The sequence below is a fragment of the Meriones unguiculatus genome, chromosome 17 (assembly GCF_030254825.1).
Source record: "Meriones unguiculatus strain TT.TT164.6M chromosome 17, Bangor_MerUng_6.1, whole genome shotgun sequence".
Lineage (NCBI taxonomy): Eukaryota > Metazoa > Chordata > Mammalia > Rodentia > Muridae > Meriones > Meriones unguiculatus.
The window spans coordinates 51,951,520-51,975,814 of record NC_083364.1 but is presented as its reverse complement, the minus strand read 5'-3'; the positions used below and the strand labels follow the sequence as shown (position 1 = coordinate 51,975,814).

Here is a 24,295-nt window from a genome sequence, read left to right as displayed (position 1 = left end):
GTCAACTTCCCTTGCAGGGCTACTACTAATTCATTTGTCATAAATGAAAGAGCTAGGCACACACCAACTTTTGAAAATAAAAGGGGGGTGTCATCTGCCCCCGGGGACTGTCCTGATTCACAGCCATTTTATGAATAGTAGCTAATACCTCATTTTTCTAATCTCTTCTAAGTGACTTTTCCTAAGGCCAAATCTCATTTAAAATTTATGGTCCGGAGGAAAAATCTCAGCAAGGAAGCCGAGGGCCTACTACCTCTGCCCTCACCCCTACCCAGCATTCAGTTCAGAGTTCTGTGTCATTCCCTCACTTTGACCAGAAAATGAGGGCATTAGCTTCTACTACTGCATAGGAACAGCCAGTTAATGAACCACAGAGCTGTAGCAAGATCTGTTCTCTGTGCTTGGGGGAGTATTGGGGATAAAAAGCAGAGACCTATAACTGAGGACTCTTCCTCCTCGCTTTGTGTCACTGCCTCCATGCTCAGCACCTTCTCTTCTTAGTCTACTTCGACATAGGGCAAAGTTACTTTCTGTGGCACCATGGAAAGTGTTTATCCAGGATTCCTAGAAGATTCATGTGTGCTTTTCAAATCAGCTTTGGGACATGGACTCCTGAACAGGAGTCTACACAGATGCACTGAGGGCTCAAAGTTGGGTCCATTTAACCTGGACTCAATCATTTGCAAATAATAATGATAATAACAATAATGATGTTCTTTCTTCTCAAATTAGCACTTCAATATTACCTGAGTAAAGATGACTTTTATAAATATGGAAAGATTGTAACTGGATTTGTTTCTTGTTATTCTTTTTGAAAAGAAGACAAAACCTTTTACACTGGTTCCATGGGATGTTTGGGCCTTAAATCAACACATTTCAAAAGTTAGAACCCCTGAATATCTATCTCAGTTTTCCAATTTTTTTTTTTTTTTTTTTTTTTTGCTTTAGCTTTGAGTTTATCGACTTGAGATTCTGCTGTCTCTGCCCTTTCCTTGGCCCATCTTGCTGCATCTAATACTTGGAAACATATTGATTGACTTGGGTGTCTTATAAATATATATAAAAAAACAACCCCCCACAATCTTTATATAGATTTTTGTTGCTGTTTGCTCTGACATGAAATAGTTGAATGTATAAAAAGAATAATCAAGATTTTATGCTCCAACATTCATGATAGACACACAAGTCCATGTTGACAGCAATTAATCCCTGGAATCTCAGAATGTGTTTGGTTGTTTCCACCGGCTAGCCACAGCTGCCTGCTTTATCTTTAGTTCAATGTCTCATTCTCCTTCTGGGCAGGGAGGACTGAACTTAAAAAAGTGACATGGATCAATAAGTATTCATTAAACTCAGTGATGTTTTAGCCCAAATCATTTAATCAATTCAAAACCTCTTATTCAATAATATTAGCAGACATAAACACACATATACATGTCCATGGTGATTATTAGTTATAGTCTATGAATCTATAAAGCTGTGAGCTAGCAACCCAAGAAGGGCATTTATATGTCAGTGCTCGTGGTTTTGTCAATAGATGGATCTCAGCTAATCTGGAAAAAATGAACTGTATGTTTACTTAAGATTTGATTACAAGGGTGCCCCAGTGTGACAAGTATATCTAAAATGTTCCAGCCTTCCTTTTGCTCAGCTAATGCCTTGCAGAGGACATGCTTGGTTAGCAATCCCAAGGTCAAGGGAGAGTGCAGGGGAAAGCTGCATGTCCCTTCCCCTGACTCCATAGTCCCAATTTGAGCAAAACCAGAGGATGGCCAGACACATGCCAACCCCGTGTCTTCCGCCAAGCTGCTCCCTTAGCTCAGCGTTTGAGCCAACAGCAACAGCTGGGAACTCTGCAACACTGCAAGTGCCCCTGGAAGTTTCTGCCACCTCCAGTTGCTGTTGTGACTCTGTGTTTTCAGATGAACTTCGTCCATCAGAGTCTGAATTCTGCTCAGATGCTCCTCGCCTGGCCCTGCCTGAAATGCAGAGATAAACATGTGAAGGTCGTTTGAAGGATCCTGTGTTCTCTACCAGGCATAGCATCCTACGAGGAAAGGATTGGAGACATATGACACATCATCTCTCAAAGCTGCGAGTTGTAAAACTTAATTCTGCTTGCTCCATATTTTGGGAAAATATTGATTGTAGTTTTGAGTAACAACAGAGCCATTTCTCTCGGTTCATGACAGCAACCCACCAGATAGAAATCAAAAGCCTTCAGGTTTAATTTGGTCTTCTGTCCTTTCATCCCAACCAAGCTAGCCTAGCCCAAATTTTCTCAGCAGGATCAAAACCCACTAGTCAGTCAGTGCAAAAGCCACCTGTGCAAAACAAGAAACCAAACACCATTCCATCGTCAAACTACTTGAATTTTCTAACTGACTTTCAGCTTCAGGTAACGAGCTATAGAAAATGCAAATCTCCTGGAATGCTGCTTTGACTTTCAACAGAGTCTGAGGACAGTTCTGTAAGTTCTGTGGACCTTGGTGCACCTGCTCTCACTGTCTTAATTATAGTCAAGACTAGAGCTGGAAGAAGGAGATCTTTGGGGCCAGGTTTTTACATGTGTGTGCTCTGTGCAGCACATGTTATTTTGAGAAAGGAGAGACAAGTCAAGCAGGTAGAGAAGGCCATTCATGACCCCCCTTTCTCCTTTTATGTGCAATTGTTATTTAAGCCATTCAATTTAAAGCTAATTTAACTTCCCAAATGAAGAAAATACCTCAAGCTACCAAAGCTGGGGAAACTGATTTCACATCTACCCCCTGATGTTTACATTTTGTTACTGGCTCCATCTGCTGGTAAACTTGTTTACTGGATCAAAATACTTGAGGCAATCCTAAAAGGTGAGAGGGTTTATAATGAGTCACAGTTTTACAGATTGCAATCCATGATTCATTGGCCAGTTCCTTTTGGCCCTGACCTGAAGCAGGACATTCTGGGAGTGACTCATCTCAAGACATGTCAAGAAATGAGAGCATGAGTGCCTGAGCAGTGGCCTGGCAGAGTTTGGGAGAAAGGAAACCAGGAAGAACCAGGGTACCTTTGATCACATGTCCACAGTAATTGGGCTTCTTTCTATAGGCCCCAGCTTGTCACATTTCTATCACCCACCAATAATGTTATATGCTAAGAACCAGGTCTTTACTCCATAGGCCTTTAGGGGACATTCATGATTTAAACTCTAACATTACACTCTGGTCTCCAAAGCTTCCTGTTTTTCTCAGTATGAAACAAATTAGTCTATACCCCTCGGTTCCCAGTCTTAACTGTACTAGTTTTATTCAACAGTACCAGTCTCAGAGTCTACTCTTAGACTTGAGATAAATTTCTGGCTATGAGCTGTAAAAATCTAAGCAAAGAACATACTTGCAAGATCATGGCATAGGATAGTCAGGTCCAGTGCAAAGAAGAAAAAAAAAATGGGTCATGAAAGAATGAATCAGATCAAAACAAGATATCAGCTCTGTGGAACAAATAAAGCCCAAGTCTCCGTGTCTCTCATCCAGGGCACATGATAGCATACTGAGTTCCCAAGGGCTTGGGCAAACTTTGCTGGCTGCATCCCACATGACAGGTCTCAGGTTGGCTCTGATGCTGGCTCTAGCTGTCTTATGTCTAGTCAGCTTTCCATTACTGTGAGGAAATACTTGAAACACACAACCTAGAAGGAGGAAAAGTTTATCTGTGCTCCTAACTTGGGAGACTTCAGCCTATAATCACTTGACTGCATTGCTCTGGGGGACCCATTTTGAAGCAGAACATCACAATGGTGAGCTTGTGATAAACCAAAGCCACTCACCTTATGAAAAGAGAGAGCTCAAAAGAGCAGAAGACGAGGAGGGGGAGGAGCCACAGCTCAATATCTTGTTAGGCACACATCACCAATGATTCCACATCTCTTTGTCAGGCTCTGTATCACAAAGTTTCAATCACCTTCTAATACCGTCACAGTTGCTTTTAGGGGAAATCCCAGATGCAGACTACTGAGGTTCCATACTCTTTGCATCTCTATCTTCCCAAGGTGTCCATCAATGCTTCAGTTCTCCCTGCCATACACATCAGCCTATGGGCAGCTTCTATCAGGTACTCCGACTCCACTATTGACCATTGTCTTTGACATCTAAGTGGAAGCCTTCACGACCTCATGCCTTTGACATTCAGCATGTTGCAGAAGCAGCATTCTGTGGATGGCCCCAAGGTCTGTCATTAATGTAAGCTATACCAAGCCCCACCTGACCATGGCTATAGACACTTCTGAGCAATCTGATGTCCATTCTCAAGGTTAAAATGATCCAGGGTGACAATTCCATCATCTCTGCTGTGCAAGCTGAGGTCCAAAGACATACCTCACAGAAGAGAGTCTGGAAGCAAGTTTATATAGTCACACCTTTGACCAACGATGGGCAACAGCTTGTCAGTTCCTCAGATGCTCTTGGGGAATCCTTCTTGCCATCCTGGTGCAAAGTGCTCAGCTTTCTTTTAACATCATTGATTTCCTTGGTAACTATACCCCTGTCAGCACTGTTGAACCTACTCATTTGGGGGCCAAGCTGAGTTCTTGAGACATTTCCTCTATGCTTTGCTCCCATTTCTCATGATAAACCTGGCTAAAGTGGCGAATAGCACTCCTGCCACTGCCTGAATGCCTTGCTGTCTTGAAATTTCCTCTGCCCTATTAACTGTCACCTTCAAAGCTCAGCCTCCTACAAGGGCAGGGTAGGGGCAGAAAGCATCTGGAATATTGTGACACATAGACATGTAAACTATTTGCCAAAGAGTGACAAGGATGGTCTCTAGTTCAGTTTCCAAATAAGCCGTTACTAAATCTAAAATCTTAGAAGCAAAGCTTTTATTTTTGGAATTCTTATCAGCACCCCCCACCCCACCCTCACATAACTTCTGCTCATAGCTTCCTATGTTTTCTTTACTCTGCTCTTCCAAACTTTTTGGATAACTTACCCCAAACCAGTTCCAAATGTTTCCAAATCACATCACTGGAAAGAGTCAGCAATGACCCAGTTTCTTTGTGCTTGTTTTCTGTGTCAGCAAGGTTTCTGTTAGCGCATAAGAAAACATCCAAGAAAATCAGCTTCAAAGAAGAAAGGTCTGTGCTATTGACTGATTGATGGGTGGATTGGTTGGTTGATTTACTTCTCAGTTTGAGGAGTTTCCAATCTCAATCAATCGGGCAGGTTGCTTTTAGGCCTGTGTCAAAAAAAGTGCACCACAGTGACATTGACCTGGGGAGAAAACTGCTCACCTTATTGCATTTAGGAAAGAGAGGTTAGAGGTACAATGTCCAGCAGCCCCTTTAAGAGAGAAAGTGGCAGAGGACCCTCTTGCTGCTGGCATCTGGGAAACAGAAACAGAAATTCTTGGGTCCCCATGTTTCTTTCAATCACCCACTCACCATGACTAGATTTCCTTCCATTAGGCTCTTCATCCTAAAATTATCAGCATCTCCCAGTAGCACTGACTCAGTCATCAAGCCTTTCTGCATGATGGACATTTAAGATACAACTAAGAAACCCCACTTTGTATTTTCCTCTTTGATCCCCAACTCACCTTCTACCATGCCCCTCCACAAACCTTCCCACTGCAACCAGGCTTATAGCCTCATATTTATTCACATATCTCTCCTCTTTATGTTGAGCCAAGTTATTTCCACCAACCAGAAGCCCATTCCTCCTTCAAGTTTATTCTGATGTTACATAGTTAAGTATTAATTTTAAAGTCACTCAATCATGAGTAGACACAAGGGTTAGCCTAGTTAGCTGAGGCAGGACCATGTTTTAAATAATTTTTCTTTTGCTTTTATTGCCTATCCCTCTACCTCTCTGGCTTATGAAATTTGAAAATTCATAACTCTCTGTGTTTATAATAAGTTCTAATATCAATACGGTATTAATTTCTAATCATAGTTTATCATGGCTGCTGATAATAATAATGCTCCTCTTACTTGAGAAAGCAAAGCCACTGATGATAGGGTCACATCTTAATCTGAGGTATGACATAACTGCTTTGCCCACATCTGTGCACAAGTTCTTTCCTTACAGGAAAGAACTTGCCATTTAGCTATGACAAGTGCAGTTACCTGACAGCTCCCACCTGCACTGCCTTTGGGAGCTGTCACAGCATTGGCATTGGTTCTCAGACAAGGCAAGACGAGGCAACACAGTTCTCAGACTGCCTCTTCGTAACTGGGCATATGAGATTACTGGTATAATTCATACCCAATGTGCTCAACAAGGGACTCTTCTCGGCACCCTTGGTGCTGGAGACTCGCTCAGAGCATCTTTCCAGTCTGTTAATCTTTCCACCAATCCTTCTTTTCACACTTTCTTGGTTCTGGATCAGTCCTATGCTGAAGCTTGAAGGCTTTTTCTACTCTCATTCTGCTTGCACTTTCCTTTACTTTTCATAGTTATTACCATGAAAACTCTCCTCTCCCTTTCTCTTACCCCTACTGCCCCCGTATGTGTGTGTGTGTGTATGTGTGTGTGTGTGTGTGTGTATGCCCCATTCTGTTTTCACTTTCCTTTACTTTTCATGGCTATTACCTTACAAATATCCCCTCCTCTTTCTCTCTCCCCATGTATACATGTGTATGTATGTATGTGTGTGTGTACACATGCATTTGCACATGCCTGTGTGTGTTGCATGTGCGTACATAATCCTACACATGGAAGGCGAAGTACCCAAGTAGGCATATTTTTCCAACACCCTGCCTTATAGTTGAAGGAGCATTCTGATGATAGAAAGGGATAGTCTGGATTGACCTAACACTCTCCCTTAACAGTTTTAAAGCAGATGCTAATATCAAGAAATCTGACCCAAGCCTGATGGCACAGGTCAGTAATCACAGTATTCAGTCAGTTATGTCAAGAGGCAAGATGCTGTAGTTTGAATCCGGATTGGTCCCCACCAACTCACAGATTAAATGCTCAGCAGCAGTTCTTACACTGTTTTGAGAGCTGTAGATCCTTTAGGGGATTCTGGCTTGTTGGTGGTCACTAGGGATGGGACCTTGAGGGTTCTACCTACTCTCGTTTCTAGCTATGTTTTCTCTGATTCTTCTCTGTTAATCCTGAGGACAAAATGCTTCTTCAAGCTTCTGCCACCATGGCCAGAGCTGCTCCTGCTTGCTGCCAAGCATGTTCATTTCTGTCTTACAAAAGTAACTAAAACAAAGGAGAACCCCACATTTGAGGCTGGGCTGGGCTATCACAGTGAGTTTGAGGCCAGTCTGGGCTACATGGCAAAATATTGTCTGAAAAATAAGATTAGACTAAACATGTACCAAAAAAGAGAGGTGGGTGTCCAAGTAGCAGAGCTATCAAATGATAGGGGGTAACCTAATGTTTTATACAATGTAGTTGATCAATAGGTATTTTCTGATTTGATGATAGAAAGTAATTTCAAGTTGAATGGCTCTCCTCTAAGCAGACACTTGGACGTAATTAAGAAATGCACCTCCATTACTGCACATTCTAAACACCAAGGTTACTGTAATGAGGAAACAGAGAGGAGACACAATAGGAAAAGGATGCATTCTTTGGGACAATACCATCTCCTCCTAAATTACAGCTTTGTTGTTTTTGTTGTTTCTTCATAATGAATGTGTTTAAAGAAGAAAACAATAAGAATAATCAATGAGAAAATAAAAGGAAGATTCAGACACTATTAACAAGCATCAATTCACTCCCATCAGCACGGTGGCTTCCTCACCCTCCGGAAGATAATGTAGCAAGTGTTCATTTTCCCTGGGTGTTCACTTACTTAGCCACACATATCATGGGCTTCCTTCTCAGTGGCTTTGATAGGCCCCATATGCTCTAAGTAAGTGTCAGACAGACTCATCTTAGGGAAAAAAGAACCACTTATCCAGTAATAAAAGCCATGCAAGCAGTTCATTTCATCTTAATTAGCCCACGATGATGCTTTTGAAGTGCTCTGCTTTCTTACCAACACCGTGCCTCCTGCTGCACGGGAAGGGGGCTGTGGCGTCTCTAACAATTCAGTCTCAAGAACCGGAATCAAGACCCAAACATCCTGCCTCTGTGCTGTCAAGGGGCCGACAACAGCGTGTGCCTACACGATGTTTCACTTTCTCCTGAACGAGTTATTCTTGTAATGTGAGAGAACTGGGCGGTGACACCTGCTCTCCTTGCTGAGCACTGCAATGTGCACACCTACTGTGTGTAAGGAGGCCAGTAGGTATTAGCATGTGGACAAGAGAGTCCCTCTTTTATTGGGGAATCCATTAGAAAGAAAAAGGGGAAAGAAAGCATGTCATCAAAATGTACCTGAATGACCATATCATTACTTTAGGGGTACATTGAATTCTTATTTCTGCTCTCCCTTTTTCCAGTTGCTTGCATAAGAGTAAGGTTGGTATACAAGTCACAACCAGACAGCAAAGAGATGCCTCTTTCATATTTTCTATTTCTGCCTGGCACCAGGAACAGAATCTTCAGTGGCCTGGAGTGAGTGTGTAACTAGAGAACAAGAGTCAGAATGTCCCCAGCCTGACTGGTCAGCACCCTGTGCAGTCGGCTGGTGGGATAACCACTCTGAGCCTCTCTCCTAGTCACCTCATTTACACGTTGTTCTCACTCAGCCTCTCACAGGAAGGCATCTTTCTGAAAGTGCTGCAAACACTACGTGTGAGAAAAATAAGGATGGTATAAATAGCTCTCCAGTTCTTATTGCAACTTGCTGGCTCACATTTTGTTCTCTGCAATCTCTGGACTGAGCCAAACAGAAGGCATGGGAGCCCAAGGACATAGAGCCTGTGTCTAGCAAAGGGCTAGAGGGAACTCCAGGATTCCCCAGGTCACGACTTCAGGCTGGAAGGAGCTCACTGCTGCAGGCAATGTCCAGCCACACCTCAGAGAATGGCTTCCTGGAACAGTTGATAAGTCTGATTCTCCACCCTTCAAGCTTCTCTCTGGACTTCTGCATGGTGTTAGAGCTGAGAGTACAGGCTGCTTTATAGGTTTCACGCCTGTAACAAACCATGACCTCAAGCCACACACTGGTTACATAGCCGCCACACATTTGTGAACTGGAAAATCCACTGAAAGAATGAAACAGTCAAGGGAAGGTATGTCATTCTTTTTCTGATAGGGATTAAACAGGGCAATCTCTCTGGGAGAGCTCCCTCACCAAAAGAGAGCGAGTTGCACTATGTGAGCACATAAAATGACTGTTTAGACTCGAGGGAATGTGAGAGGTTAATTCGAACAGACGGGGTAAGCTGCCCTTCTTAAACTGCAACATTGCAAAATCACACCCACATGCACGTCTGGTCTGCGCGGGTGCCTCTAAGTCCAGCCAGCAAGCTGCATGCAACAGTCCTGCCATTCCATCCCACATGCCCTGATCTCAAGCCTTCCTCCTCACACCCGCCACCATCAGTTCAGACTGTTTGAATCAGCCCCGGAATCTCTGCTACAAACATGTCACATACATCCCTACAGTCTTGCTTTGTAAGAAATGTACAGCTGGGAACTTCCTGTAGCCTCATGGAGCCATGCAGGGAAAATGAATATATGATTAACTCAATAATTAACTTTCTGTGCACCACACACTCTAGCGCTGAGGATAGAACACTGAACAAAACAGACATGAATCTCTCCCCTGAATGGGCATGCTTACTCATGAGGGGAAGCAAACCAAACAAAGCGAAATATAGTATGTTGGCTGATGTCAACAGCTGGGTAGCCAAACAGGCAGCAAAGAGGGTGGAGCCTTGGAGGGAGAGGCTGCAGACTGCTGCTTTTGCTGGGGGAGGCAGGAGCATTCTACCAGATAGCCACGTATCACTCTCTTCATTCTCCTTGACTCAAATGTCACCTCTCTATGAGGCTTCTCTGATCATCATTTTCGAACTAAAGCCTGGCACCCTCAGGCATGAGCAGACCTCTTCAGACTGACCTCACTCTTGCTCTTGTCTCTTGCAGCTACTCAAGCAAAACTACTTCGGTTTCAAGGGAACTCTTTGCTTCTCCCAAGGGAGGTGTAACTGGGTGAGTAGGTCAGCAGGTGTGCAGTTTCCTTGTGGATAAGCCATAAAACCATATTTTCTAGCCATTTGGAATCTACCTTCTACGAAATTAACATACCGTTCTGTTTGTTGACACACGAATTGAGATCTTCATGCATGGCTTCAAAGGACTTGTTACAGGTGTTCCATTTTATAAAAGCAATGAACCACCTCAAAGAGAATGGTGCTCTACAAAACTGAACCCCACAGGTCATATAGTCTTACCTGTACATACACCTTCAAGGTCTGCTTGGAAACATAATCCTTTAAATCATATGCTAATAATTACAAGAGTGTCCTTTAGAAGGTAACTGGGATTAGATGCGGTCAGGAGGGTGAGGCCACTATGATAGCTGTGATAGTTTACTAAGACAAATGGAGACCTCAGCTAATCCCTGAACTATGTCTCGCCAGGCCATATTCTCCTCTAAGTTGTGTTGCATTCATCATATACTGTGTATAGTCACTGAATCTGATTCAAGTGACGAGTGTGATTGGGCCACATTGTATGAAATTCCCAAATAATGAAAGTATTATGTCAGAAAAAAATATTCTCATGGTAAGTCTTCCCTACGCATAAGCTCCCTGAAGACAAACTCAACCTCATTTCTGTTAGCTCCTAGAGTACAACATGGAATCTTTGTAGATCATGCTCTCCTTTCTTCAGTTGTTCGGAAATAGGCATCTTCTACAAAGAGCATGATAGGAACAATGGCACAGAAGCAAGAATGGAAGGGTGTGCTTAGGTAGAGCTGGATATCCTCCCTGGGAAGGGCTGTTATAGTGAGTGAAAAAAGTTGCACCTTGTCTTAGCACATTTTCCCCAAGCCCTGCCTGCTGCCCCAATGTCAAGCAAGAAGGAATGCATGTATTGAGGTCAGACTCTGAAGAATTCCAAAGGTGCTAGAGACAAGTGATGGGAATAGAAGAGGACTGTCTGTCTGGCCTGACATTCCCAGACACCAAGGCCTTCAATTGCGGTTGTCAAGTCTAAGCAAGCTGCCCACCTGAATTCCAGTTTCTGTATTTGCTGTCTGTTCCTCACAATGGCAGTCAAGTCTACCTTATCCAGCCAGTTTTATAAGTATTTAATTACCTGCTCCAAATTCTTTCTCATTCTTTCCAAATGGACTTGCTGTCTTGTTTCTTATTTGCTTCTTCAGATACATTTGCTGATTTATAAAAAGAGACCGAGCTAGCCCAGCAGTCAGCTGACATTCACGTTCTGCTGATGACCTTCAGCTCGTAGTCTAGCTGGGTGCCATGTCATTTTCTCTGTCTCTATCATTTCTTCTTACCACATTTTCTTTAATCTCTGTTGCCCTTGAGTCTGTGAACAATGAAGCAATAGAGATAGCACCAGCCATGGGAGAGATGGGGGTTGAGGAGCAGGAAAAGAGATCAAAGGTGAAACATCTTATAAACATTTTAATACAACGCCTATGTTGCAAGAAAGATGACTGAGACAATGGCTTTAATTGAAGTAAAGTACCAGAACATCAATTATCATTAAATTTAAAAAGTGGATGTCCGATGATGTACTAAGAACGGTGGGTAGAAATCACTGCCCCCACAAATTGTTTTCCCAGTCTCACTTCTGTAATTCTGATTTCACTTCTGTTTAGGCTCTGGGAATTTAGCAGTAATAGATGTTCTCAGCATGAGAACATCTGCATGAGCAAGGGGAACTATGAAGTCTACTGTTAGCTTTGGATATGGGAACAAGAGCACAGAGCACAGTGAGTGTTCATGGCATCACTGAGGACTCTACCATGCTGGGGATACAGCTTAGCAGTAGAGGCTGGGTCTGGAATGCAACATGCCTCGGGTTCAATCCAGGACCCAAATAAGAAAGTGTAGTTCATTTAACACCAGAGTGCCATCCTTCTAACCCAAGCTTCTCTGTCTATTTGATCAAGTGATAGCCGAGCATGTGGCTAGCATGTAGAGTGTCGGGTTAAAGAGTGAATTACAGAGGCAACTCTGGGTTCTGCTCTGCTGCAGGAGACTCAGCAACACTGCTGGTGTGTGTGTGTGTGAACTAGCGATACACCTTTCACTGTCATCAAGAACATCATCCAACACATAGCAAGGTCAAGCACAAAGTCTTGGCGTGTGCCTCTTCAGTCACCTACCAAACCGGAGGGAAGACGAAACCTCTTTCCACTCTTCTGTCCCTTTGTGAATTTTCGTGTTATGCAGATTATCTTTATCTTTCCCTTGGTCAATAAACATCTTTAGCTTTTCCCACACCTCGTTTCCATCAGAGAGAAGTACGTGCCTACATGAAAATTGATTGTGGCACATATACTCCTCCATGCCAGGAGAAGCTTAGATTTGACAGTGACCTGGCAGCTGGGATTTGGAGCAAAGACTTCATTTTATTCTCTGTGTGCCAAATAACTTGAGCAAACACAGATTAAAGCTCTCCACTTCCTTTGAATTTTAAAATGACTAATATAAAATCTAATTGAAGGTCCCCTCTCCACATTACACTCTTAGTTTTTTTTTGTTTTTTGTTTTTTTCAAACAAGAAGATCAACAGCTTTCCCTCCCACAGCGTGGTCTGAGCTGCTGCATTTGTGTGTAGTTGTGATGGACTACAGGGAAGCACTTCATGGTAAGCAGAGTCTAAAACCAAGTCATGGACTTAGTCTGCAAGCTCTATGACCTGCAATTCTTAATCCTCTATATCAAAACTTGCTCTCGTTCTGTTGCCTTTACCAGTAAAGTTTTTCTCAATGACATCTTCTACTTGCTATGTTCTTTGATGGAATTGCGGTGTCTGCCTACAAAGGATGATTGAAGGATGATATTTTCCCACAAGGGTACACTGAGACTGAGTTCAGTATCACTTAGGAAAAGGGCTCGAAGTGAAGGTTAAGTGTCAACCCCCAAGTTCACGAGTTCTAGAATTACTTGGCCTTTGAGGATGCCATCAAGACATTATCTTAATTACATTAATTGATGCGACAAGATCTGCCCACTATGGGTGGTACCACTTCCCTAGCCAGGGGGCCCAGGGCTGTATGAAAACAGAGAGAGCCAGCTGAAAACTGCAATGCACTTATTAATTCACTGTCTTCTACTCTTGCTTCTGGCTGCAATGTGTCCCCTGCTTCAAGCTGCCGCCACCTGGATTTCTCTGCCGTAATGGACTGTACCCCTAAACTGTGAGTCTACATTAACCCCTTTCTCCCCTGAACTGCTTTTGTTAGAGCATCTTATCAAAGCAATGGGAAAAGCAACTAAGACAGCCACCATCAAGAAGCTGTATATTATAAACTTCACAGAAGGTCAACCAGCCCCCAAAGCCATTTCCATCAGCTGCTTTTGCTACTCAAGCAGTTGTTTGGAGTGTGTAACATGAGACTGAAGCATGGATTTGAAATTGTCATGATAAAACCACTAAAGGTCCTAGGAAAGCAAACATTTGCCACAAAATACGTTACTGTTTCCAGCTATTAGGTATATTGATTCATAAGCAGAAATAGCCAATCTTAACAAAAACAAGAGACAGACTTTAACCTTCATAATATTTTGCTTTTAGCAACTCAATCATTCCTTCTTCTTGTCAGGGTAGATTGGAAGAGTTGGTTGGCTTATTTTTTTTTTTCTGGCTGGAAATAGGTTGTCTAACCTCCTCCTGACTATATGGGCAATCAATGGACTCCTTCCCAGCTGCCTATGGGCCATGCCTAAGGCTTCCCTTGTTCCAGTGAACCATGGAAGGTAGGAATGAGCAGTCAATGGGCCCCCCTGAGCAGCAGCCCTCTTGGCCTTTTCTTCTGCCTTTTGACATGCCTGTAGCATCTCTTCAGCTTCCTTCTGCATCTGAGCAACATCAGCCTTCAGTTTCTTGTTTTGGCTGAAGAGGCTTGTGTTCTAAGGAAGGATAGTATTCGGTTAGACAGTCTGAGACCAGCAATGCACAGGCAAGCAGCTCTGGGTAGGAGCAATTGATCATAGTCGGCCATATGCAGTTAAGCAAGATCTCCAGCTCCGGGTTGCTTGGCTGCCCACACATGTGTCAATGGAAGAAACTTTGCCTGCTTGTACGTTCAAGACAAAAGAGATGCCACTCTGAATCAAAGAGGAAAAATAAGTCTCATATAAACTTCAGTGCAAACATAGATTTAGTGTTTAACCTATCAAAGAATGTTTTCCTGCCTCTTCAGTGTTATAGAAACAAGTGTCCTAGAGCAGATCTCAGAGTCACCTGCAGCCACCTGGAAGATTCCAGAATGATGCTGCAGGAAGAAAACTGATTCTTCATCTTCCCCCACCTGCCTTCCATGTTACTCTGCAGTGAGGAGGAGGAGGAGGAGGAGAGAAAGGAGATGACATAAAGCTCAGCTCCAGTCCCTAGGACCTCATTAAAGGAAGTCCTTTGTGCTCTGAAGCCATGCTGCCCTAGTTCCGTCCTGATTGTCCCACTGGAGGCCTAAGCCCTTTTTGCTGCATCTGCCCTGTGTATGAAGTATGTCTTTTGTGAGCTGTGAAACCTTAGCACAAAGAGCGTGAGTAAAAAGCATGGGCTTCCCACTTTTCATTTCTCCTTTCATTTCATCCTTTCACACCATCCTTTCCCTTTCCTCTACTTAGAGCCTTTCTCTCGACAGATTAAGCCTGGAGCAGAGAAAGAAGGTATCCCAGCCTCAGAGGCATTGCTTGCCCCACTTCAGCACCATTAAGAATGCCTTCTTCTACCCTATGGAGAGGCAGACCCTATCTCACAGTGTGTCCTGAGGGAAGTAGGTGCATTTTCCTGGAGTGTTTTATGGACATTCACTGCACATAACTCCATAGAAGCTCTTTCTTTGTAAAGGAGGGCAGAAGAATAACTGCTGGTTTGTTTGTATAGCACTCATTAAAACTCTCCTAGGGAGGTGATATTTAACATTTTCATAAGCTTAATGAGCTCTCTCTCTCTCTCTCTCTCTCTCTTTTAGCAGGGTAGAGTGTATTGTGCACAGGGTCATCTGTATTGTCACAGCTTAAGTTTGAAAAGGACACACCTGTCATTGGCCAGAGCTGTTTGGCTGGGTTGTGGCTCTAAGCAAGAGGGCTGTGAGTAAAACATGGTCATCTTGACTAGTACTGGTTAAAGTCTGCTTTGAGATCAGGAGTGTCCTGGTTCTTCTACAGAGCATTTGATGCAGGGGGTCTGTGTTGAGAGTCTCAAATTTGTACTGCTGAGCCAGTAACTTTTTAAAATAGATTTATTTGTTTATTTGTTTATATTTATTCACTTTGTATCCTGGCTGTAGCCCTCTCCATCTCCTCCCAGTCCCACCTATCCTCCTTCTTCTCCTCCTAGTCCCCTGACTGGAGAGGTCCTTTTCAACCCTTCCATCTGACCCTAGCCTATCAGGTCTCATCAGGGCTGGCTCATTTTCCTCTGTGGCCTGACAAGGCTGCACCCCCCAGGGGGAGGTGATCAAAGATCTGGCCACTGAGTTCATGTCAGAGACAGCGCCTGGCCCCCTTACTAGGGAACCCACTTGGAAACTGAACAGGGAGCAAAGATCATGCATGGAGTTAGTGACTCTTAAACACCTCAGAAAATCTGGGCCATCTACCAAGCCTCCAAAGCTCATTGTCATTGCAGTATCCTATCCTCTTTCTGGTGCTTGGATTCCCTCTAGTTCATCTCCTCATCTCTTTCCTTTCTCTAGCCCAGAGGGTTTTGCATCAGCAGTTACAACATGCACAGAAAGTGAGTTGTCACTAATTACCACTAAGCAGTACAAACAGTGGATGATTAACCCATTAATAAAATTCAAGATTCCACTTTATAAGAAGCCAATTCATTATACTCATTTTATTTTATCTTTTAGTATTTTCTTTGTTTGGTGTTTGAGCGGTAGTGGAGATGAAACCCAGGCTTTTTCACACACTACCCCTGAACCACACTCCTAGCCCATAGCAACACATTCTATTTAGATTAATTTTTGAAGGAGAAAAAATGTTCAATTTAGTTATGCATTCTGATGGGATTATGCACTATGTATGGAGTCTATGTACTCCATACCCAATGGTACCCAAAGGACCTGATCATACACATGGACACAAAAGTCAGACCTACGGGGGCTGGAGAGATGGCTCAGTGGTTAAGAGTGCTGTCTGCTCTTCCAAATGGACCTGGGTTCAATTCTCAGCACCCACATGGCAGTTCACAACTGTCTGTAATATCAATTTCAAAGGATCTGACACCTTCACACTAAATGCACATAAAATAAAAAATTTAAAAAAAGTGAGACCTACGGTTTGCACAAACTAATTGCAGCATCTTGCATTTGGTGCTTCTCTGGAACGTGTGTTATTTTAACCAATGTTTCTAACTGGGGGGCCATTGTAATTCCAGAAAGGAAAAGTGCTTTGTGATGTGGGGTTGTTTGTTCATCTTCTGGACCCTGTCTACTAAATGTTCTTGGCATGTCCTAGTCATCCTGGCAGTCAAAATGACCCCATGGCTATTCCTCTGTACCTCAGAGCATGCTAGTCTGTGTCCTGTTGTTTTACTTTAGCCTCCACAAAGATCACCAGAGTAAACTCTCTGAAAGACAGATCTAACGACATCACTCTCAGACACTCAAAATTCTGTGAATTCTATTATCTTCAATGAAATTCAATCTTCATCATAACTTTAAGTCACTTCTTATTTCTGCAGGGACTCCCTTCCATTTTGTATTCTCATATGAGAATTTCCCTTCAAATCCCAAATCCAGAGCCCATATTTTATCCCTGAGTTTTCTCTCTGCCTATCTGACTTCTTCCATGTCTTTCATGACTCAAGTGAAGAACAGTGCACATTTACATAATTCTCAATTGTGAGGGGGTGTGTACTTCCTCTAGCACACTCAGAATTGTGTGCTACAATTGTTTGCCTATGTCTTCACTGTTTGGGGAAAGTGGAAACATTTTGTCTTCATGCAAATCTTGCTTAGCTGGCTTATGGAAGGTGCCCTAAAATTCCATATTGTGTTGCCCATTTAATACATAGATTGATTCGTCCTAACTACTACAGCTTCTACCAAGTCCAGAAGAATGGCGACAGACACAAGAATTTCATTCTACGTCACTTACATAGCCTTACCCTAGAAGCTATATAATGTTTTTAGTTATCCCATTTATTAGTAGCCATTAAGAATTTTGGATATCTCCAAACTTTGATGAAGGAGAATATTTTAAGTCAGGGAGTACTGGGGGAAATAAGTGTCTTAGAGAGTGTAGGTGAACCAGGCATGATTCATTGCTCGATATAGATGCTTGACAATTTATTTTTCTGACAAAATATGTAGTGTTGTGTATCACTGTGTCTTTCCTGAAAAAAAGAAACACGGAAGACCTAAGTTTCAGTTTCTTAGAATGTGACCTTATTTGGATATATGGTCTTGAACGAGGTAATCTAGCTAAACAAATAATTTATTAGGATATGTTCTCTTCAATATATCTAGTGTCTATAAAAAGGGCAAATCTGAACAGAGGCAGAGGCAGACACTCACAAAGGGAAGATGATGTGAATACACACTGAGAATGTGATGTGAAGACAAGGGATTGGAATGATGCGTTGACAAGCCAAGGAATACTAAAGACTGCCAGAAAGCTATGGTGGAGCTGAAGAGGCAACTAAGGAGTCTTCTATAGGTTTCAAAGGGAACCTGGCACTGAAGATGCCTTGATTTTGGATGTCTGGTGTGGAGGACAGTGAGAGAATAAACTTTTTGCTTAAAGCCATCAGTTGGTGGTACTCTGTGACAGCAGGTATGAGGCTCATTACATGTGTGATCAAAGCCCTCTGATACACAGATCTCCCCATGATTCTCATGCTAAACCCAAGATTTGTCATGGCCATCTTGTATATCCTGGGGAAAATCCCCAAAACAGAAACTGCTGTCTTCAACCGACTGACTGAGCTAAGCACAAGGGCTTATAGACTTGACCCAAATAGGTAAAGCATCATTTCTTCTGTTGCTTTCATGAGCTTTTTTTTTTTTTGTTCTGACAAGCTATGGCCATACGGTGTGTACTCTTGCAAAAACTTCAGTTCCCTTTCTTCACACTGAAGAAGAACATATTTGCCACAGCCACCCGCTTCTTCAGATCATTGTTCAGGTGTGAGCTATCATCAAGCTGTGGTTGAAAGTCTTAGAACAGAAAACCTGAGCCTTGAGCGTGAATGGATACCACAGAGTTCAACCAGAGGTGTGTACCTGTGCATACACATTGTAAGCAGAGCTCTACCAACTTGAATGTAGTCCTGTTTCCTGCGCTCTTGAAGGATGGAATTTGCTTTCCTCACCTTTACTGCTCAATTCAGTTTGTTGCATAGTTGGTTACTGTCTTCAGAAGCACTTCCATCCCATAATAAGTTCACTTGAAAATACCTCAATTTGACTCTGAAGCTGCCTCAAGAATCTGCTTGGATTGACACTGGCCCGTTGGCAGGCCTGAGTGGAGATCCCTTCTACCCTTCTCAGGATGGTGGCCTCCGTTCTGCTTCTAGCTTCGGGATGCAGACTAGACTGAAGGGAGTCAATAGTTCAAGGCTGTTTCCTCCTATTTTTAAAAATAACGTTCAGAGGAACATACCTCTTTCTCACACACCCTGCTTAAGAAGAGATGCCTGCTGTGTTTGCTGCACTTTAAGAAGCAGAAAAATTACAATTCAGGCAAACACTAGACAATTAACAAAATGAGCCGTGCTAGCTCTGTATATTATAACAACTACCCGAGATCAATCAATTAATAGAAAAGTGGCTTGATTTGGCTCATGGTTTCAGAGTCAGTGGTCCCTTGACCCTGTAGCTGAGGAGCTGTTGTGGCATGGTACATCACTGTGGGAGCACATGGTGACCTGCTTACTCCATGGTGGCCAGGAAGCTGGGAGAAAATGAGGGGGAGAAGAAAGAAAGAGAGAACACAAAGGCCCAGCTTCCCAATGCCCCTTTCATCACAGATTTTCTAAGTTTCTTCCACTAGGCTTTATGACCTAATGGTCACACCACCTGGCACCAGCAGCAAAGGCTGATGACTAAGATTTTGTTTGGTCTTTAAAACAGACCTTTAGGAGACAGTCCACACAGACTTCGATACCTGTCTCTCAAGGGCTCACATCCATCTCATTATCTAAAAATTGCTTTTAATCATTTACAAGAATCTTAATAATCCGAACAACTCAAACCTTTCTTTTCATAAGAGGCCAAGTTCAAAGTACACTCTGAGACTCAAAGAAAACCATTGTCTGCAGGCCCCTGTGAAGTTCAAAACAACTTATATGATTTTGTCATGCAACGGCAATGTGCAACCATTCCACCCAAAATGGTAGGAATGGAAGGATTAGGGAGGATCAGACCAAAGTAAAACTAAGGCTCAGCAGGACAAACAATAAATTTTAAGTTTCCATGTTTAGTAGCCTAGACATATCATAGCACATTGTGAACTCTGCCCTATGGCCATGATGACTGAAATCTATGTGACTCCTGGCAGGCATCCCACATTTTATATCTTAATTGTCTGTGATATCTCCAAGGCAGGTCTAGTTTCAGACTCACGGCTTCAAACCTCCCATCCTTCGGGTCTGCTTTCAGAGACTCTAATACTATTGTATAATATCTAGCCTCTCAAGGCTTAAAAAAAGTCTTTGTGGAAGCTTTCATGACTTGGTGCTCCTTACATTCTGTATGGTTGCAAGAGCAGGTTTGCTTGGCTGATGCATACCTAGCAGATGCGGCTTCAGTCTTCCCAGAGGCTGAATGTAGGGAAACAAAGGACAAGGGTGACTCAAGAAATGACTCTGAACAAACAGCTTGGCCAAGGTTATCTTCTCGGAAGAATTTCGCTGAAATCAGATAACTGTTTTAAACCTATGACTCTGCAATGGGAAGGATCTTGCTGACTCCCAAATGTCTTCAAGGCATGGTTCTCATCGTCCTGGTACAAACTTGTTTATTTATAACAGTATTAGTCTTTTTAGTGTCCACATCATCCTCCATTGGAAATTTACACAAATTTATTTTCTGACCAAAATGCAAGTTTTAGGCATCGTTCTGTTCTGTTTCGAACTTTCACTGCAGGTCTGATTAAAATCATTAAGCATTCAGGATTTCACTGGGGACTGCAGTACACACTGTTTTGAAGTCTCCAACAGAACAATTATTCCATTACCTTTTAACTTAGATTCCTACAGAGTCTCAGGGCATGGACAAAATGAACTCAAGCTCTCTGTCACAGTACGAAGAAGATAGCTCCTAGCTGAATTCACAGTAGAGTTCTTATTTCTATCTGTGACCTTAGCAGCAGAAAATTAACTCTTTACATTCCTAGCCCTATTCTCATCTTCTGAGCCCTTGTCGTAATGAACTGCTAAACATCCCTTATAAATTCTATACTTTATCTAGCCTGTTTTCCTGAAACTTTCCAAATCCCTCTTGCAAATCAACTCCAAAGGCTTCTCAACCACATGATACCAACTAATTTTTTGGCAGTGTAGGAAACTGAGACTCAAGTATCATACATGCTAGGCAAGTGTTCTACTTCTGAGATACAGCTCTGCTACCCTTTTGTTTGTTTTTATTCTGAGAAAAATTCTCAACTTTAGATTGACCAGGCATGCTTAGTACTTAAGATCCTTCCATGCCAGACTTCTGATTATAGCTAGGATTATAAACCTGTACCACCAAGCCCAGCCAAGCAACTTTCTGTTATAGCTCTATACCACTATAACAAACATCTGAGATAAATCAATGCATAAGGATACTTTAAAATGATATCATTAGTTTGAAGGGGTTTCATTTAAAAACAAAGATGGGGAGGTTTGATCTATGTTTCTCGTAGCATACCAATCAGCATTTCCAGACCCACCCTCAATCGAAAGAGCACTGAGTCCTTTCGAGTTTCCTATGGGACAGCTCTAACCTTATCTGAAATCTCTGGCAAGTCTGTATAGGGCAGAATCTATATTTATGAGGAAGGATGAATAGTTTTATACTACTATCAATGGTGGAAAATGTCAGGACAAGTCAGGAAAGAAGGGTTGAGGTAGGGACAAATGCTAGTCCTCAGCTTAGCAATTCTGCTATAGTAATAATAGTAAAGAGATACTAAAACTTCTACAGCAACACACATTTTTCTCTCCAGTGGTTCAGAAAACGCATCTCTACCTGTTATTAAATTATTTTAATTTTATTTTCTTAGAATAAAACACTGCTGAAAATGTACTCGAAGACTGACAGAAAAAAACTGACAGTAGTTGTGTGTTCCAAAGAAAGAAAGAAAAAAAGAAAGAAAAACCCAGGATCCATGATAACTTTCCTTTCTCAATACTCTTGCAGATAATCTAAAATCATGTAACTAAATTTTGGCTGATGGACCCTGCCTTCTTGAAATGTCCCATTCACAGTCTTGATCATACAAGTTTGTACTTGCATGAGCCTGAAATGTCTTATTCCTACATGTGTCATCACAAAACAGATGAGAGCTAGTTTGTAGAATGAATTTGAATTGTGGCTCATTGTTAATTCTGATTTGTTCTGGATTCCAGCTTGAGCGAACATAAAGACACACTATTTCAGCTTTAAGACTGCTTTGTAAGTTGCTTATCAGAATGGTTTGTGGTCACAGCTTGCTTAATCTTACCTCATGAAATGGGCTCCTATGGCTGGGCAAATATGATAGAAGAAATTAGGATGGCTCTTCTTCCTCATAGAGACTTCCAGAATTATCTGTAAAGGTATACCTTAGGTCAGAATAAGTTGTTTGTTAGATTGTCCCAATGCCCACCTGACCTCTAAGACTGATCTATATGGTCTGCAGATGAGAATGATGAGATTTGCAGTTGGGTCAGAGGTGGGCTTGATTTCTCATATAGGTGTTTCTCCTCATGGGGATTAATTCCCAGAAGCTGTTACTGAAATTGATGAGAAATAAGTCTTCTTGCCTCCCATAGCTCAGGGCTAGTGTCATTCCCCCACCAACCCCACTTCCCCAGGCCCCACACGTTGATGGGTTGATGGTGTTCCTTATCACCTGTCCTCAGGGATTGGGCTTTTGTTACACTCCAAGCCTGGAATCCTGCAGGTCCATAAGGATATCAAGTTAACTGAGATATTTAAGGGGTAAATTATATTTTCACCAAATTGTTGAAGCTCCAACCCTCAGACTTGAGACGTGTGACTGTCTTTGGAAATAGGACCTTTAGTAGGACATAAAGATCAAATGGGGCTGTGGCCTTTATCCCACAAGGCTGGTACTCTCACAAGAAGAAGATGGCAAGGATGTGTGAAGAAGGAGGAAAGATCACATGAGGACATAGCTAGAAGGCAGCCATCTGCCTGTAAGCAGAGGACATAGGTCTCAGGAGAAACGGAATTTGCCAACCCTTTCTCCTCGGATTTTATAGACTCCCGAACTGTGTGAACATGAATTTCTGTTGTGTAAGCACCAGTCTGTGTATTCTGAAGTAGTGGCACCTGCAAACTCGTGCAGTGACGCTCGTATTCAGCAGCACTAACTTGAAGACATTCTTCCATCTCCCAATTTTGACAGCCAGCTCCCCGTATGCAGAAAGACCAAGACATCCTTAACCTGCTGTCAAAATTCTCCATACAATAATACATTCTGTTACAACAAGCTGAATGTTTCAAATGGTAGCTTTCATTGTCTGTAAAACTTCATGAGTACCTACAACAAGAAAAAATTGTCACTTAAGGAAACTGGAAATGATACAAGCCTAAGGACGTCTGCTAAACAACCCACATACTGCACGCAGAGTTAAAAAATAGTTACAAAATCCAAACTTTCTCATGCATATTTTAGGGCAGCACATTAAGAAGTTCCTTCTTATTTCTCAAACATGAGAAAATAAAGCAAACAAAAGAGCAGCAAAAACAGCATTATATCTTGGACTTTTGAAAGGCTAATGATTTTAAATTGATAGCTTAGTAGGTCATCTTTTCTTTAATATTGCAAATCTTATCAAGAAATATCAGATCAGCCTTCACTGAATGCACAAGTGAACCTTAAATGATTAATAAGGCACTTTTCCTCCTAAGAATCATATTAAAGTTTGAGACATTAATTCTTGAAAACATACAAAAAGATGTTATTTAAAATTGGGAAGAGACTTAGGCAGTCAGACAAAAAATATTATTAAACACAAAGTGTCTATAAATTGAGATTATATGGCAACATTTAACAAAATTTAGTTTGGAGGGGTATTAAGAAGGGAAAGATGATTGAACATCGCTAGATACCCAAGGCTGTACAGCAGGGCAAGCAAGCTATTTGCTGTGGTGGAAACTCACCACATTCAGTTAAGCTTTTATCGTCAATGGCTGATTTCAAGCTCAACTGAAGAGCTGAGAGTTATCTACAGAGATTGCGGGCTTCATAGATCCTAAAGTATTTACTGTCTGATCCTTTATAGAATAAAGTTTGCCTATTCCTTCTCGAATTACTCAAATAAAAAACAAATAAATGGATTATGTTTTAGCTCAAACATAAAGTTGTCTTCCTGGGTGTATCTTGGAAAAGCAGAGTGAAGACCAGATGAGCTATACCATGAACTTGATTCACAGCATTCACTCTCGCAATTTCTAATCATTTCATGGAAATGATGAAAAATATGGGGCAAACAATAGCTGGTCGTTCTTAGGATTCAGTGTGCCCTTATGTGATCACTACTCTTCATTGTAAACGTTGATTAGGTTGAGAGTTGTCTAGGGAATTAATGAAGCACAGCCCTAAGTACGCCTATGATGGTATTTCAGACATGAATAGATCGTGGGGGCTCTGAATCACTGAATTAATTCCTTGGGAGATTCATAAAATTATTATTGGGATGTGGTAAAAAGAGGGTACATTGGGGGAAGTAGGTCACTGGGAAGCATGTCCTTGGAAGGTCTACTTTGCAGCAGCTTCTTCCTTCGTACCTTTTACTCCGCTTGCTGGCTGACACAGTGTGGATCGTTCTGCTCCAGCAATGCCCTGGATGTCACAATGAGACTAATCCCTCTGGGACCAGAAATTAAAATAAATATTTTTCCCCTACATTTTGTCACACTGCCATTTGGTCACAGTGGAGACAGAACTGACCGACACACCTCGTCACGCCGTCACGCCCACTTTCTGCACTGGTGCTTTGTTCATGTGGCAACTGTGGACATTGCTTGGCCTTGAAGTGCTCTCCTCTCCTATCTGTTAGACGGAGGTCAAGTTCAGGCCCTGGGGCTCCTCTCC

At 42.3% G+C, this 24,295-nt stretch overlaps 1 protein-coding gene across 15 annotated transcripts in view; it reads left to right on the top strand.

Annotated features, from left to right (window-relative positions):
- Hhla2 (HHLA2 member of B7 family) overlaps window positions 1–24,295 on the top strand; it is a 143,211-nt gene that overhangs the window by 92,962 nt on the left and 25,954 nt on the right. For 11 of the 15 annotated variants that reach the window (XR_009586992.1, XR_009586995.1, XR_009586991.1 and 8 more), the window contains 2 exons: window positions 8,627–9,112; window positions 9,972–10,037. The exons of the other annotated variants lie outside the window; for them this stretch is intronic. The gene's annotated coding sequence lies outside the window, so the exon portion shown is untranslated. Of the gene's footprint in view, window positions 1–8,626; window positions 9,113–9,971; window positions 10,038–24,295 lie in introns of those variants that run through there. 15 annotated transcript variants of the gene reach the window in all.